This window comes from Acomys minous (assembly GCF_964271855.1).
Source record: "Acomys minous genome assembly, chromosome: 5".
Taxonomy (NCBI): domain Eukaryota; kingdom Metazoa; phylum Chordata; class Mammalia; order Rodentia; family Muridae; genus Acomys; species Acomys minous.
The window spans coordinates 63,112,049-63,128,346 of NC_140494.1; the positions used below are offsets into that span (position 1 = coordinate 63,112,049).

Genomic DNA, 16,298 nt, shown 5'->3' on the forward strand with positions numbered 1-16,298 from the left:
TAGACTTTCAGACCTTGTTGAAAACAGGAACAGAAAGAAACATTTTAAATGAGGCCTTTGTCTCTTTGAGACAGACAAAAGACAGTTGTCAGGAACCACAGGGATTCAAGGATTTGAATAACTTCTATATCACTCCAATAAGTATCTTTCTTTGTATTTATATTAACTTATCCAGACATCAACTCACTAGGAGACAACAACAACTCATAATGTCATAACAAATATGTAATAAAGCTGCAACCTTATTATGTTTAAACACCCCAAGAAAGTACATCTCAATTTCAAACATACTAAAATAATTTCAGTCCATGCTCAGTACTTACTCATTATTGCAAATAAATTTTTATACTAAATCTTAACAGAAGGAGACAAGATGATTTCACGCCCCATAATTCCTTTTTTCTCCACTTCTGATGCCAAAGATCTCCTCCCTCTGCAAAGTAACAATATAATAATAATCGTGAGTTTTCAGCATATGCAGTTCTATGCAATTGACATGACACATCACAAGTATAGATAAATATGCCTTCAAGTTAATTGCTTTCTGGCTGCTGGGATCATAATAATTCAGACAGACAAGCTGTTGACACCATATTGCCTATCAGTCTGGCTGTTCTGTTATTGTAATGAATCATTCCATTCTTGTCAGACCAAACACCTTTTTAACATTTTTACCATTTTAGAAGGGTAGGGAAAGGAGGCCATTTTGTTAGTCTTATAGGTTTGGAAATTATAGAAATGGTAGCTTTAAAATTAGGAATTCAGAGAGAAATCTTCATGTTGCATTGTCAGTCTCTCAAAAAAGTGATGACTAAACACTGGAACGGTGCTGATGAACTCTGCTGTACAAACATAACGCTTAGTGTAACTACATCTCCTTTTCAGTAACTCTATGTGCTGTCTAAATCAATCAAACAGATTTTGAGATGGCCACTTTAAACCTCCACTTAAATTATCCTATTATTAAAATAATTCACTAATATATTTGTGTTTTGATATCTACATCTTCTTTAACTTTGGGAAACAATTTCATAACTTTAAAAAAGTCACAGTTTTTTTAATTTTTTAAAAGATAATTTTATTCTGTGAGTTTCTTATATCTGTACAATGTGTACCAATCATATCTATCCAGCTCCCATCCAATGCCCCTTATTGTCCCAAACCCCATCTTCTTCCCAAACGGAATATCTTCTTTTCAATAACCCCATGAGTGCAGTAAGTGCTGCTGATGCACAGGGACAGGTGTTCTGCTCCTGGGCATGTGCAGACTATCATGGCCAAGTCTGCAAAGTAGGGAGACTTTTGCTCCCTCAGCAGCCTCCTCCATATCTTGATAAAAGTCTGTACCTTAAACATTTGATTAAGCAACATAAAATTTTAAGGTACTATTTCTAAAAAGTATACTTCATTCTGGAAGTAAATGAAAATTATTCACCAATCTATACGCTTTGTTAAATGAGATACTCAGGTTATATATACTATTAAGAGAAACATGTAAAACTATCTTCTATCATTATTTCACAGGACTCCAAGTTACTACTGATTATCCCAGAAACCAATTTAGCTTCTTCATTTTGAAAATTGGAGCAGAAATGTGGGTTAAATTGACTGACATTTATCTGATATGAGATGCCTTACACAAAAATTTATAATTGTGAGTAAACAGTAGATATTGTAAAATAGTTTAAGCATTTCTAAATAAGCTAAGCTACTTTTGCAAAATAAGTACTGTTCTGGGTGACATGATAAAAATAGCATTTATATGCTATGACTTGACTTGATAGTCATACATTTTAGTAATCTACAATCAGGGACCTCACAGAAGAAAGAAGGATGTTACATAGTTTCTTCACAGTCTTAAATTCAAGTTTTTCTTCAACAGTGTCTGGTTTTCATAATATGAAGAGATATCTATTGTTTTAACATGTTGACCCTTTTTAAAAATATTTTATTATGTTTTTAACATATACATTTATATTACTACACACGAGTAAAATAAACTACCTACAGCAGGAAGAACCATGAGACAACCAGGAGTTATGTAAATGTTACATTCATAGTGATTTGACTACTTATATTTGGCAAACTTGAAGTTTCCTATCTTTCCTATCTTGCTGAGTCTAAATTTATGAATGGAGATTAATATCTATCATATCTCATCTATATTAACTTAAAACATCTTAAACCCTAACCTACTAAGCTTAATTGAAAGAATAAACTATCTGGCCTTCAAATCTATCAGAAACTTGAGAAGGGATAAAACTTAAATACCTGAGTGAACCTGGAGTGCAGGTTAGCAGCATCCAAAATGAAAAAATGACTGAGACAGTTTACTGCCTAAACAGTCACCCAACACTCTCTATAACATTGGAGCATCATCTTCAGCCTTCTGATCCAATATATCTGCCAGACATATTTGAGAGGCAAAACTATTGAGGACTTGCTTACCCTGTCTTGGCAAGGTTTGGCTGTTGACTCTGCCTCCATCTAAACTTGCCCATTTTTAGGCAGAATTCTGTCTGTGGCACAAATAAGGACATTTTTCACAGTGGCTTGTTTGCCACATTTGAAACAAACTCCATAAGGAGGTTCTTCAATGCTTATCTTCTTCATTGAGGCAGGCTGGATATTGCTAGGAGTTAATTTGTTGAAGAGATATGGAGAGAGTTGACAGCCTTGTCTTATCCCTGATTTCAGTGGAACAGATTTAAGTTTCTCTCTATTTAGTTTGATGTTGGCTATAGGCTTGCTGTATATTGCCTTTATTATGTTGAGGTATGTGCCTAGTATTCCCGCTCTCTCCAAGACTTTAACATGAATGGGTATAGGCTTTTGTTGAGTGCTTTTCCACCATCTAAGATGATCATGTAGTTTTTTTCCTTCAGTTTACTTACATGATGGATTATGTTGATGGACTTCCATATATTGAACCACCCCTGCATGCCTGGTATGAAGCCTACTTGTTCATGGTGAATAATGTTTTTGAGGTGGTCTTGGATTTGGTTTGTGAGTATTTTTTATCACTATTCATAAGAGAAACTAGTCTGAATTCACTTTCTTTGTAGGGTCTTTCTGTGGTTTAGGTCTCAAGGTGACAGTGGCCTCATAGAATGAGTTTATAATGTTCCTTCTGTTTCTATTTTGTGGAAGAGTTTAAAGAGAATTGGTATTAGCTCATCTATGAAGGTCTTGTAGAATTCTGTGCTATTTTTTTTCTCAAAAAAAAACAGATCCTGGTTTTGTTGATTCTTTGAATCATTTTCTTTGTTTCTATTTTATTTATTTCAGCCCTAAGTTTGATGATTTCCAACTGTCTTCTCCTTTTAGGTGAGTCTGCTTCTTTTTGTTCTAGAGTTTTCAAGTGCATTGTTAAGTTGGTAATATGGGATCGCTCCAATTTCTTAAGAAAGACACTTAGTGCAATGAATTCTCCTCTTAGCACTCCTTTCATTGTGTCCCGTAAGTTTGGGTATGTTGTGCCTCCAGATTCATTGAATTCTAGAAAGTTTTTTATTTCTTTTGTATTTCATTCCTTGCCCCAATATCATTGAGCAGGGAGTTGTTCAGTTTCCATGAGTTTGTAGGTCTTCTGTTGTTTTTGTAGTTTTTGAGATCCAGCTTTAATCTATGGTGGTCTGATAGGATGCAAGGAATTCTTTCTATCCTTTTGTGTCTGTTGAGGTTGGTTTTGTGGCCAGTTGTATGTTCAATTTTGGAGAAGTTTCCATGAGGTGTGCAGAAAAAGGTGAATTCTTTTGCATTTGGATGAAAAGTTCTGTATATATCAGTTAGGTGCATTTGGTTCATGAAGTCAATTAGTTTCATTGTTTCTCCATTTAGTTTCTACTGCGATGATCTATCTATTGGTGAGAATGGGGTATTGAAGTCTCCCATTATCAAAATGTGAGGTTTGATGTGTGATTTAAGCTTTATTAATGTTTCTTTTATGAAGCGGGTGCTCCTGTATTTGGGGCACAGATGTTTAGAGTTGAGACATCATCTTGATGTATTTGTCCTCTGATAAATATAAAGTGTCCTTCCCCATCTCTTTTGATTAGTTTTGGTTGAAAGTCTATTTTATTACTAAAATGGCTACTCCATCTTGTTTCTTTGGTCCATTTACTTGGAAAACTTTTTCCAGCACTTTATTCTAAGGTAATGTTTATCTTTATTGCTGAGGTATGTTTCTTGTATGCAGCAGATTCATGGGTCTTATTTTTCCATCCATTCTGTTAGACTGTGTTTCTTCATTGGGGAGTTGAGGCCATTGATGTTGAGTGATATTAATGAACAGTGGTTAATAGTTCCTATTATTTTGATGATGGTAGTGGTAGTGTGTGTGTGTGTGTGTGTGTGTGTGTGTGTGGGTGGGTGTGGGTGTGTGTGCTTCTTTTGCTTTATTTTTGTGAGTGTGGGGATATTCATTTCCTCTGTTTCCCTGAATGAAATTACCCTCCTTGGGTTGAAGTTTTCCTTCTTGTATCTTCTGTAGAGCTGGATTTGTGGTTAGGTACTGTTTGAACTTGGTTTTACCATGGAATATCTTGTTTTCTCCATCTATGGTTATTGAGAGCTTTACTGGATATAATAGTCTGGATTGGCAGCTGTGGTTTCTTAATGTCTGCATGATTTCTGACCATACCCTTCTGGCATTCATAGTCTCTGTAGAGAAGTCAGGTGTAATTCTGAGAGGTTTGCCTTTATATGTGACTTGGCCGTTTTCTCTTGCAGCTTTTTATATTCTCTCTTTGTTCTGTATGTTTAATGTTTTGACTATTATGTGGTGGGAGGATTTCCTTTTCTGTTCCAACCTACTTGGAGTTCTGTAGGCATCTTGTATACTTATGGACATTTCTTTCTTTAGGCTAGGGAAGTTTTCTTCCATGATTTTGTTGAAAATGCTTTCTGGGCCTTGCAGTTGGCAGTCTTCTTTTTCTTCTATCTGTATGATTTTTTGGTTTGGTCTTTTCATAGTGTCCTAAATTTCTTGCATATTCTGTGCCAAGAGCTTTTTAGATTTAGCCTTTTCTTTGACTGTTGTATCCATTTCCTCAGTCAATTCTTCTATCTCTCATATTCTTTGTTCCATCTCTTGAATTCTGTTGGTCGTACTCGTGTCTGTAAACCAGTGCTCTTCTCTCGGGTTTCCATTTCCTGGATTATCTCAGATTGTATTTTCTTCATAGCCTGGATCTCCTATTTTAGGTCATGAAACTTTTTATTCACTTCTTTCTCCTGTTTGGTAGTAGTTTCTTTACATGATTTGTACATTTCTTTCTTTTTTTATTCCAGTTCTAGTTTGAGGGATTTATTTTCCACCTTTAAGGCCTCTATAATTTTTATAACCTCAGATTTGAAATCTTTCTCTTGTGCCTCCACTGTGATAGTATCTCCTGGGCTTGTTGTGGTGGTGGGACTGCTGATTTCTGGCGGTATCCAATGGAACTGGGCGTTGTTACTTATGTTCTTACATTGACCTCTTCCCATTGTGATGTCTCTATGTGGGCCTGTGGTTGTTGGATACTTGGGCACCCAGAGATTTCTGGGTGGTCTGTAGACAGATCCCCTTGTGTTCTAGTCCGTGGTGTCTGTTCGAGGCTAGGACTAACAGACACTGTGTTTTTGGGAACAAAGGCTTTTTCTGTGCCCAAGGAAATCAAACACTGTCTGCCAGCACCTGGGAACTCCAGTGGTTGTTTGGCCCATCGGTGTTATCGGTGGGTGTTCTAGGTGGTCTGTAGTCAGATCCACTTGTATTCTAGTCTGTGGCGTCCGCTTGGGGCTCTGACACACCGACTCTAGAGTTTTTGGGAGCAGAGGTTGTTTCTGCGCCCTGGGAAATCGGACATTGCCAGCCAGCCCCTGGAGATGTGTGCACGCCCAGGATCGTGGTAGCTGCTTGCCTACCAGATGTGTGACTCTAGCCGTGGAGACCTGGGTCTTTACTGCGACCGCGTTCCACACTATTTGGAGCCCTCTCACCTGTGGGTTACTGGTGCTGTCGTTGTATGGGTCTCAGATCAGTCCTTGGGTTGCTGAACGTTCACTGCTGGCCTGCTGCTCAAACAAGGTGTGTGTTAGGCGCTGCCATCTTGGATCATCACAGTGACATCTTGACCTTTTTTATAACTATATTTCTTTTTATTGATGTTTCAAATTTCAAATACAACTATTTGAATGTAACTGGAATTATATCCTTGTTCTTAATTTTCATAATATAATGCATAGCCATTTGAATATCAAGAAATACACTTAAAATAATATGAGACTATAAAATATATTTCTAAGGTTGAAACCTGTATTTTTTCACTTGAGTCATATTTAATAATGGGTTAGTATTCAGTAAGTATTGGCTGAATAAATATACTAGTTAATTCTTGGTTCTTATCTGTATAAAGAATCAGTGAGTGTCGAGTACCTTTCAGTACCATGAACAGTATTCCATATGGGTAAAGATTCTAGGAAAACACCATCTTGACTTCTCCAAGTTCTCCTTGTTGTATAAGTGTTGTCTTAGGCAATAGGACCTTAACATCAGTTTGAAGCAATAACAAAGGAGAAAGGTAGACACCAATCCAGCTATGATACCTTCCATCTATAATAGTGACCCACCCACAAGGTACGCTGGTACAATAATAGCACAAACTTGTGGTAGTAAACAACCAAGATCTACCTTAAAGCTCACTCCATGAGATGGAACCCATACACAACAATACTTGGTAGACAAAAACCTGAGACCAGAAAAACCAGGGGATCTAGATGAAAATAAATTACGGAATGTAGCAGTAAAATGACTCCTAACTACATTCTGCTATAAACATAAATCAGTGCCTTCTTCGCTCATCATCAGAGAAGCTTCCTCCTGCAGCAGATGGAAACAAAAACAGAGACCCACAACTAGACAATGTTCAGAGACTGAGAGACCTTGAAACCCTCAGCACCAAATGAGGTGTCACTATCAAATCCCTCCAATCAGAGCTTAGGAAACGCCATAGAAGAGGAGGTAAAATGAGCATAAAAGACAGCAGGGATGGAGGCCACCAAGGAACAAGCCTTTTAAACATAGCAAATAAAAACTCACAGAGACTGTGGTACCCTCAACAGGGCCTGTAACAGATGTGAACCAGATAAGGTCCTGAAAGAAGCTGAAGAAAACAAGTGGAAACATGTATCCCTCTCTAACCAGAACTCTAGATCCAATTAATATCCACATGCAAATGAAACATGTATTTCCTCTAAGGAACTCTCATGGGGGAAACAAGCCACTCTGTTTTTTGTGCTTCTTTGTTTATTTTTGGTTGTGTTTTGTTTTGTTTTCACAGGGTTTCCCTGCATAGCCCTGAGAGTCCTGGACTCACTTTGTAGACCAGGCTGGCCTAAAACTAACAGAGATCTGCCTGCCTCTGCCTTCTGAGTGCTGGGACTAAAGGTGTGTGCCAATCCACTCTTAAGGGTGGGCCCACACCCAGCAGTGGGTGGCCAACACAAAGCTTACTCAGTTGTAACTTTGGAGACCCTTTGTCTCATAATTTTGTGTCAGGAGAGGTTTTTTTGTTTTTGTTTTTGTTTTTAATCTTATAGGTTCTTTGTGTATATATTATGGATTCCAGTTTGTTTGTTTGTTTTATGGGATTCCTGTATGTGTGGACATACTTGTCTCTGCCTATGTATGGGTTTCCCCTGTATTTTTATTTGGTTCTTTTTATTCTGTTTGTTTTCTTCTATTCTTATTTGTTTCTTTTTGTTTTATCACACTTTATTTTATTCCTTAGGTGCATTTTTTTCTAAGGAGATCTGAAAGGGTGTGAGTCCGGATGAGAGGGAAAGTGGAGAGGAACTAGGAGGAGTTGAGGGAGGGGAAACCATAATCAGAATATACTGCATGAAAAAAATCTATTTACAATATAAGAAAACAAAGGATCCATAATTAAGTAAAGTATGATAAAAATAAAGTTTCTTAAAACTTTTGGAAAATATTAAGCGCTATTGTTAAGATCTAATTAGTGAGGGAACAAAGACAGGCTTGAAAATATGCTGCCTTCTAAGCTTCCTTAAGTGGATCTGTGAGGATCTGTGCCTCAGCATGGTATTTGTAGAACAGGAAGTGAGAGTCACTGATAAGAAAGCCAAGCCATGCTGGGAATCTAACATTGACAACACATAGGGAATTTGCTTTCAAAAACAAAAAGACAGATCTTAAAACAAGTTAATATTAGAAAAACAAAACATAGCCCCTGCACCTTACCCAGGCAGTACAGTGGAAGCTGGCCCTGGTGGCAGAGGATTGGGTGAGCCAGCTTCAAGAGTATAAGTATGGGAGAGCTTACCATGCTACTTGTCGGCCAAAGGGTGGCATGGGCACAGAGGGGATGTCACCACTTCCTGCGGTTCCTCACCTCTAGCAGTCAGGAGAGCTGGCCTCAGGGTCATGAGAGGGAGTGAAATGGCCCTGTCTCTTACTGGCTGCAGTACTCACTTGGTGGATAGCTGGTGGCATGGAGGTGATGGAGAGGGCACTAATGTTCTCCTCTCTCTCCACCTGTGGTAGTCCAGGAGAGTTAGTCCAAGAAGGCATGAGAACATGAGAGCTAGCCCGGCCCCCTCACTGGCACAGCACTCAGGAGAGTGGGTGGACCCTACACCTCACTTGGGCAACATTGTGGAGCTGGCCTTGGTGGCAAAGGCATGGGTAAGCCAGCCCTGGGGATGTGAGAGCAGGAGAGGTGGTCCAGGCTCTGGAAAGCTGCACCACTTGTGTGATTAGGCTCTGCATCTTGACTGGACAGCGCAGTGTGGCTGGCCCTGGAGGCATGGGTGGGGGTGAGGAGGCCTCAATGGCATGAGGGCAGGTGAGCTGACCCTGCCTCCTGCCAGTGGTGGTACCGGGTGTCCTAGCCCAAGCAGTGCTGGAGTGCTATCCCTGGTGGTGTAGATAAGGGAGAGCCAGTGATCTGACCAGTTCAACTACCACCCAGGCCCTAAGCTCTAAGTTGTCCCACCTCAAAATCTATATCATCTGCAAGCTCTTGAGATTCCCTAAAGGATCTCCATGGTACGGGGCAACACAATAACCAGGTGGAGGCTGGTAGAACCTTATACTGATGGTGTCTCAGAAGCCAGAGATCTTGAACCAGACCCATGACTCATTGCAATGAACATTTGCAAGTGAAGATGTGTAGACAGAGGGATATACTGTGGGACACCCTGTGGCGTACTGCAGCTTCCAGAATGAGATGGGGTTTATGCTTTGTTGTTGCTGTGGTTGATGTTGTTGTGTTTATTGGTGATGGTGATAGTGGTGGTGGCGGGCGGGTGTGTGTGTGTGTGTGTTGTGTCTGTGTGTGTCTGTGTGTCTGTGTATATCTGTGTGTTTGAGTGTGTTTTATTTTGGAGAGGAAGTTGAAAGGGTAAAGGAAGGATATGAGGGGACAGGGAGGTGAGTGAGACTGGAAGTGTGCGGTGTGAAACAAAGAATCAATAAAAGGTTTTTAAAGAGAGGGAGAGAAATAGCACAAACATTTCAGGTGAGCACACAGCATAATTAAAGGTGTGAGGGCTGGAGCACGGCTGCAAATCCAAAGTATTAGAATGTCTATTTCTCAAGTTCACATGAACCAACAAGCTGGTTTCAAAATGAGTATTTAAAAAAAGACAAAAGAATTGAATGGAATCCTCTTAACCCTCTCTCTCAGTACCCTACCTCCTAAAATTCAGTAAGTGCAAGATAATTCCATTTAATCTTGGGAAACTGCTCTAGTTTTCAAGGGTAAATCAATATATCACTCCTTGGATAATTTTAAATCTTTGTACTCACAATCATCTGATTGAGAGCCATTTTCTTTTTTTTTTTTCTTTCTTTCTTTTTTATGTACATCAAACTGTTTTACTGAATAAATAAAAGAAATTAATAAATGTTGTGCAGCCTAAGTGCGCAATATTCAGAGTCTTGCACAATGCCCTTAATCTACACCAATTCTCGGTGCTCACTGACTCACCCACGGAAACTTAGATACCTGCCAGCTCCATTTAGCTGTGAATACTTTACCCAAACACAGAGTTTTACCGCTGTTCTATACTTCTACTGTGCCTGTTATATAAATTCCATTTCTTATACTTGCTGCAGTAGCCATGACAGCCTGTACAGGGTTACAGCTTGCAAGCAATAGCCTATCCATGTAGGATTATATGGGAGTCATAGATAGGAAGAAGTTACCTGAGTCCTAAAAACTCTGAGTTTCTGAGGAAGCAAGGATTGGGTGCTGGGCTTGCAGATTCTGGGCAATTCAGCTTCTTGTCCTGAAAGTAAGGAGCCTATTACTTCATGCTCTGAAACCAGAGACTTTGCTTTAGGCACCCAAGCTGGAAGTTTATTGCTATGGGCATTGACAACCATCAACCCTGATATCTGGCAATGTTTGTAATTCTTGGCTTCTAGAAGTCATGAGTAGTAGTAACGGGCAGCAATAGGTAGCAACATAAAGCTGCTACTATTTTAACCCTCATGTTGTCCTCAGTTGCTGAAAATTCCAAACTACAGTTACAAGTATCAGAGCTTTCAGGTGCATGGTGCAAGGAAGCAATCTTCAACCTTTTACAGCTGCAAGGCTTACAAGTCTCAGGGATCATGTGCCAGGATTCTTTGTCCTGGATGAATAAGAGCTCTCAGTCCTGTGATGCCTGATATCATTGGTCCTTAAGGCTAGGCGGCACCTATGACCAATGAGCAGAGGCCATAACATCTCATCTTCTACTCAATAACTCCTCTGCTTTCATCACTTCTTTCTCAGATATTCTCTGGAATTTTTCAGCTGTCCCATGACCACCACAGCTACTGTGTCTCTCTGCTGTCAATGCTGTTGCTTTCCTGTCTCTTCACCATTCTTTTCTCCTGTTAAAGTAGCAAAAAAGACACTCTAGAGAATGATGTTATTTGATGCCATGGTGCTTAATATGGTGTCTCCAAGGTGGCTCACAAAGTAAGTTGGAAACCCAGTGTACTTAGCCGATTTATGCTATAGCAAGCTGTCTTCATGGAGCAGGGCAATGTTTTGCACAAATAAAGGACACAGTCTCACAAATACTTACAGAAGTCACAAAGTTCCCTAAGGCAAGTGAAGAACTTGCACCAGTCACCGGATTCCTACTGGGTCCCCCTAGGAAGTGCTGCACCCCCTGACATGACTAGGAATTTCTACATGGTCATCTAGAGTTCAGCAGAACTAGTGATGACAAAGTCTGGCACAAGCTGTTTACAACAGCTGTGACTTGGACAGCGAATTCCCGACTCAGGGTTGTGCTCTAGCCGCTGACAGCTGTGCCTCCCATGTAGCTTCTGCAAGCCATCTCAGAGCTTTAGAAACAGCTGCTGCTGGCATTGCGCTTTCTGGTTAGTGCGTTTGCTTATAGTCCTTCGTGTGTGAGAAAGCTGGGGGAGCCGGGAAGGATTTAACCACTCTTGTGGATTCAAACTACCCTAGTTCCTATTATCTTGAAATATTTACAGGAAAAATAAATATTAAATGGGCACTTGATATCAACAGTATTTAACAATGTTCTCACACTGTTAAACTCCTGCCTTGATGTCCCCTATAGAGATAATTCTCTATAACTTTTCAAACATTTTTATTTCATACTTTTAAGCATATGCTGGTTTTAAGTAACTGAAATTAACTGTGAAAATAAAGTATATTGCTCTACTGTTAATTCTATTTCTCTAAAGTTTATTGACTAATGCAAAACTTAGTAACATTGCCAGAAGAAAGTTTCAGTTGTAATAAATACCTAAACATATTTTAGAACTTTTGGAAGTGTATGAACAATAGAGAATCAAAGAATTTTTTAATGTATTATGGAAGCCAATATTGCTATGGAAGGAGTTTAAAAGTAAAGAAAGTGTGTATCACAGAAAATGAAGAGAGTTTTTTCATCTTAATATTACATAAATAATTAGGTAGAAAATACTTGCAGGAATATGGATAGTGAAGGTCATTCTGCTGAAGATTCAGATAAGAGTGAGGAATATAATAAATGATGGAGAAAAATCAATTCCTGTGAGAAAGTGGCAATAATGGCTTCACTTCATTTTGTTTACTTTTCCTGTGATTGTGTGAGACACGACACATGTGTGCTGAAAGTAGTTATTTACCTTTGGTGATCTCTAAGCAAAGTTTTGAACAACAGCTTCGTTCCAACTAGTAATAGTGAAACTCAAGAAACTCAAGAAAAGTAACTTAGGACTGAATGTTAAGAACCAAAGTTCAAGATTACAAAGTTCCTGGACTGTCTACATCATCCAAATGTAGAGACAATATTCAGAAAAGAACACAACAGGAAAAGTGGACTGAGCAATCGATGAGGTGGCCAGTGTGTGTGAGGACAAGAGCACTTCAGGCAGGAGCCTTATCTAATGAAGCTTCAGATGAAGGGCCATTGTTTTCATGCATCTAGAAGGCAGATCCTCTAACCCAGTGTGTCTAGACATTGAGTTAATCACAGCTTTACTCTTGAGCATTAAGATTTCACGAATGGTTTCTGACTTTCCATGTTTTGGAATTGTAAGGAACATGACACATTTCTTTCTGGTTTTCTTCCTCATTTTATGGCAAGGCTGCACATATGGCTGACCCACCACTGTATGTTAGAAGGACATGCTTTGTTCAGATTCATGAGTTAACACTGAAGAACCTGCTCCAGGAGTTTTGTTAATATCTGATTAATATGAGACTTAGATGATAGATTGTATATTAAGATGTAGAATTGTTATGACAAAACTTTTTGATCTGTTGAGATGAAATGAATATCTTTTGCATATGACAAGTATATAAATCTGAGTCCAGTAACACAGTGCTATGGAGTGGATGACTATTTCCCAGAAAATCTATGAAGTAAAGCTTTAACGCCCAATGTGACACTGTTTAGAACTAGGACTGTCATAAAACAATACTTTGGTTAAGTCACATAGATGATGGTAGTTTTGTTGTACGACTCTGAACTGCTTAAGATAGCATAATTCTAGGAAATTGCATGTCATGCCAAGTTCTATAAAATAGCCCCAACATAAAGCCATGTTTGAAAGTTTCAATCTGAATAAACTGCCTGGAAGTGTCTTCCATGAGTTGTGAAAGAGGTTGCTTTTTAAGGCCTATGATTCAGTTCATATGTAGCAAGTGATAATGATGATTCCTGAAATAAATGGAACATATTATCTAGAAAAGAAAACAGATTATTTTATAAACAAAGCTTGGGGTATAATAGCTATTTTAAAATCATAAATATAAAACATGCAGAAAAATAAAACAATAGAGTTAATATAGAAGAAAGTTCCACTTGTAAAAGATAGAAATTAAGAGAACAAATGTCATTTTAACAATAAAACATTGTATTTTCTATATGTAGATCTATCATTTACAAAAGAAAAAAATTAATAAAGATCTAATGAACATTTTAAATAGACCTATAACCTCTAATGTAACAGAAGCAGGCATTAAAAGTCTTTCAACCAGAAAGATCCCAAGGCCAGATGGTTTTAGTATAGAATTTTATAAGACTTTCAAAGAAGAGCTAATACCAATACTTTTCAAATTATTCCAGAAATAGAAACAGATGGAATACTGCCAAATTAATTTTACATAACTCATTTATGAGGCAGTCCCTGTATACTCAAACCACAGAAAAGCCCAACAAAGAAAGAGAACTACTGACCATTTACGTTATGAACATAGAAGCAAAAATATACAAAAAAAAAATTGCTTGAAAACCAAATCCAAGAACACACAAGAAAACAAAAACAAAACAAAACAACCCCCCCCCAAAAAAAACAAAACAAGAAGCATCCATCATATCTATGTAAGCTCCATCGTAGAGATTTGGGGATCATTCAACATAAGGGAATCTGTCAATTTAATCTACCTGTTTTAGTTAGGGTGTCATTGCTGTGTAGAGACACCATGACCAAGGCAACTCTCATAAAAGAAAGCATTCAGTTGTGGCTGGATTACAGTTTTATCATCATGGCAGAAAACATGGTGGTGTACAGGCAGGCATAGCTCTGGAGAAAGAGCTGATAGATCCACATCTTGATGCACAGGCGGTAGAATGAAACTGTGTGCCATATTGGGTGTAGCTTGAGCATAGGAGACCACAATGCCCACCCTGACCATAACACACTTCCTCCAATAAGGCCACACCTACACCAATGAGGCCAAACCTCCTAATAGTGCAATTCTCTGTGAGCCAAGCATTTAAGCACATGAGTCTATGGGGGGACATATCTATTGAAAACCACCATACCACCATATAAACAAAATGAAAGAAAATCATGATCACCTTATTAGATTCTGAAAAGGTCTTTGACATTCTTTCACCATAAGTGTCTTGGAAGTATTAGGAACACAAGGAACATATCTAACATGATAAAGGTAATTTATAGCAAGATGGTGGCCAAAATCAGATTAAATGAAGCAACATCATATTAAAGGAAGAGAAACTCAAAGCAATGTCACTAAAATCAGTAAGAAGGCAAGGCTGTGCACTCTCTCCATATTTATTCAATATAGCAGTAGAAGTTCTATCTAAAGCAATAAAACAACTGAAAGAAATAAAGGGTGTATACAAATGGTAAAGAAAGAAGTCAGAAGTATCAGATTCACAGATGATATGATAGTATACACAAGCAACCCAAAATAATTCTAGCAGGGAACTCCTACAACTCATACAACTCCAGTGAAGTGGCTGGATACAAGATAAAGTCAAAAATTCATAAACCCTCATATATAAACAACAAACGGATTGAGAAAGAAACCATGGAAATAACACACTTCACAATAGCTACAAATGATATAAAATATCGTGGGGAGATGAGAGAACGGGTCGTACAGAGAACTGGAACAGTGAAGTCTCCCTTCAGAAAATACCTTTCAGGAGCAGCAAAGGGGATAGTAAACCTGCAGTGTACAGGCAATGAGAACCATCCCATGTAATTGTGACTACCACGGAGAACACTGGGGTGTGCAGATCTGCTCAAAGTCAAGAAATGGAAGTGCGAGAGCAGAGTGCCAGCAATTTTCTACCTGCCTGTGTGATGTGCAGAATTATATATACATCATGGTAACATGCTAAGTTTGCTCTTTTGTATAATTCTGACCTTTTCTATCTCTGAGAACTATGGATGCTCTGCTTTTTAAAGTGTTGATGAAAATTATTTTGCTGATATGTTGAACAAATAATTTACTGGTAGGTTGAACAATAAATGATTCCATATATTTTAATGTATTATTTATTTTATTTTTGAGCGTATAATAATGTACTTAATCATCTTCCTCTTTTCTTTCCTCCCTTCAAACCCTCCCATACACCCCTCCTTGCTCTCTTTCTAATTCAAGACCTCTTTTTCATCAATCATTGATTTATACATACATGCATATACAATGCACACATATGTATGCACAATAATTGCTAACATAAATACAAATATATACTCTGCTAAGTTTGTATCCTGACACTTGTATGTATATTTATATGTCTGTCCATTTGTTGTTGGATAACCAAATGATGTGCTCTTCCCTGGGGAGATGGTGTCTCCTGCTCTCAGATTTCTTTTGTAAAAACATTTGTGAAAGGGATTGTTACTCTTGTTGATTTCTTGGCCTAATTTTTACTGGCTAAGTTTTAACTTATATTTTGTTTCCTATTACTTGACAAAAAGTACTTACCAATTATAATAGTTGTTAGAGGAGTTTTTAAGATTTCTTAAATATAGAATTAGATAACCTACTAATGAATTCACTTCTTCCTTCTCTGTATGTGTCCTAATTAGTATTTTCTATAGTCTTATTGCAGTCACTAAGACTTCAAGTACTAAGAAAAATATGAAAGAAAGCAAACGCAGAAAATAAAAACATGAAGAAAACTTTAAAAAATAAGTCTAAGCATGATTACAGTTATGATACAAAGGGAAGATCATTTTTTAAGTTTTATCAAGTTAGTACTATTTATGATTGTGTGTGTGTGTGTGCACATTTGTGTGGCAAAATGATGAAAATATATGTGTATTTGTACTCATATTGGGTGTGGCAATGTGTACCTACAATCTCTGTACTTCAGAGGCTAAATCAGAAGGGTAGCAAGTTCAAGGCCAAACTCAACTACATAGCAATTTGTTGTTTAAAACAATGAGTACAAGTTTGTCATATCAGATACTATTTTCATTTAGACATAACCTCATTGTATTCATTGTGCTCAGTATGTTCATCTCTGATGTGAATTAGACTCTAGGGGATAATAAAGAACATGTTGCATAA

The 16,298-nt window shown here is 38.0% G+C and overlaps 1 long non-coding RNA gene across 2 annotated transcripts in view; it reads left to right on the forward strand.

The window, feature by feature from the left end:
* The window catches only part of LOC311597402, a 75,700-nt gene that overhangs the window by 747 nt on the left and 58,655 nt on the right, over positions 1–16,298 (forward strand). For both annotated transcript variants that reach the window (XR_014779216.1, XR_014779217.1), the window contains exon 2: positions 1,525–1,654. This is a non-coding gene — a long non-coding RNA (uncharacterized lncRNA). The remainder of the gene's footprint in view (positions 1–1,524; positions 1,655–16,298) is intronic.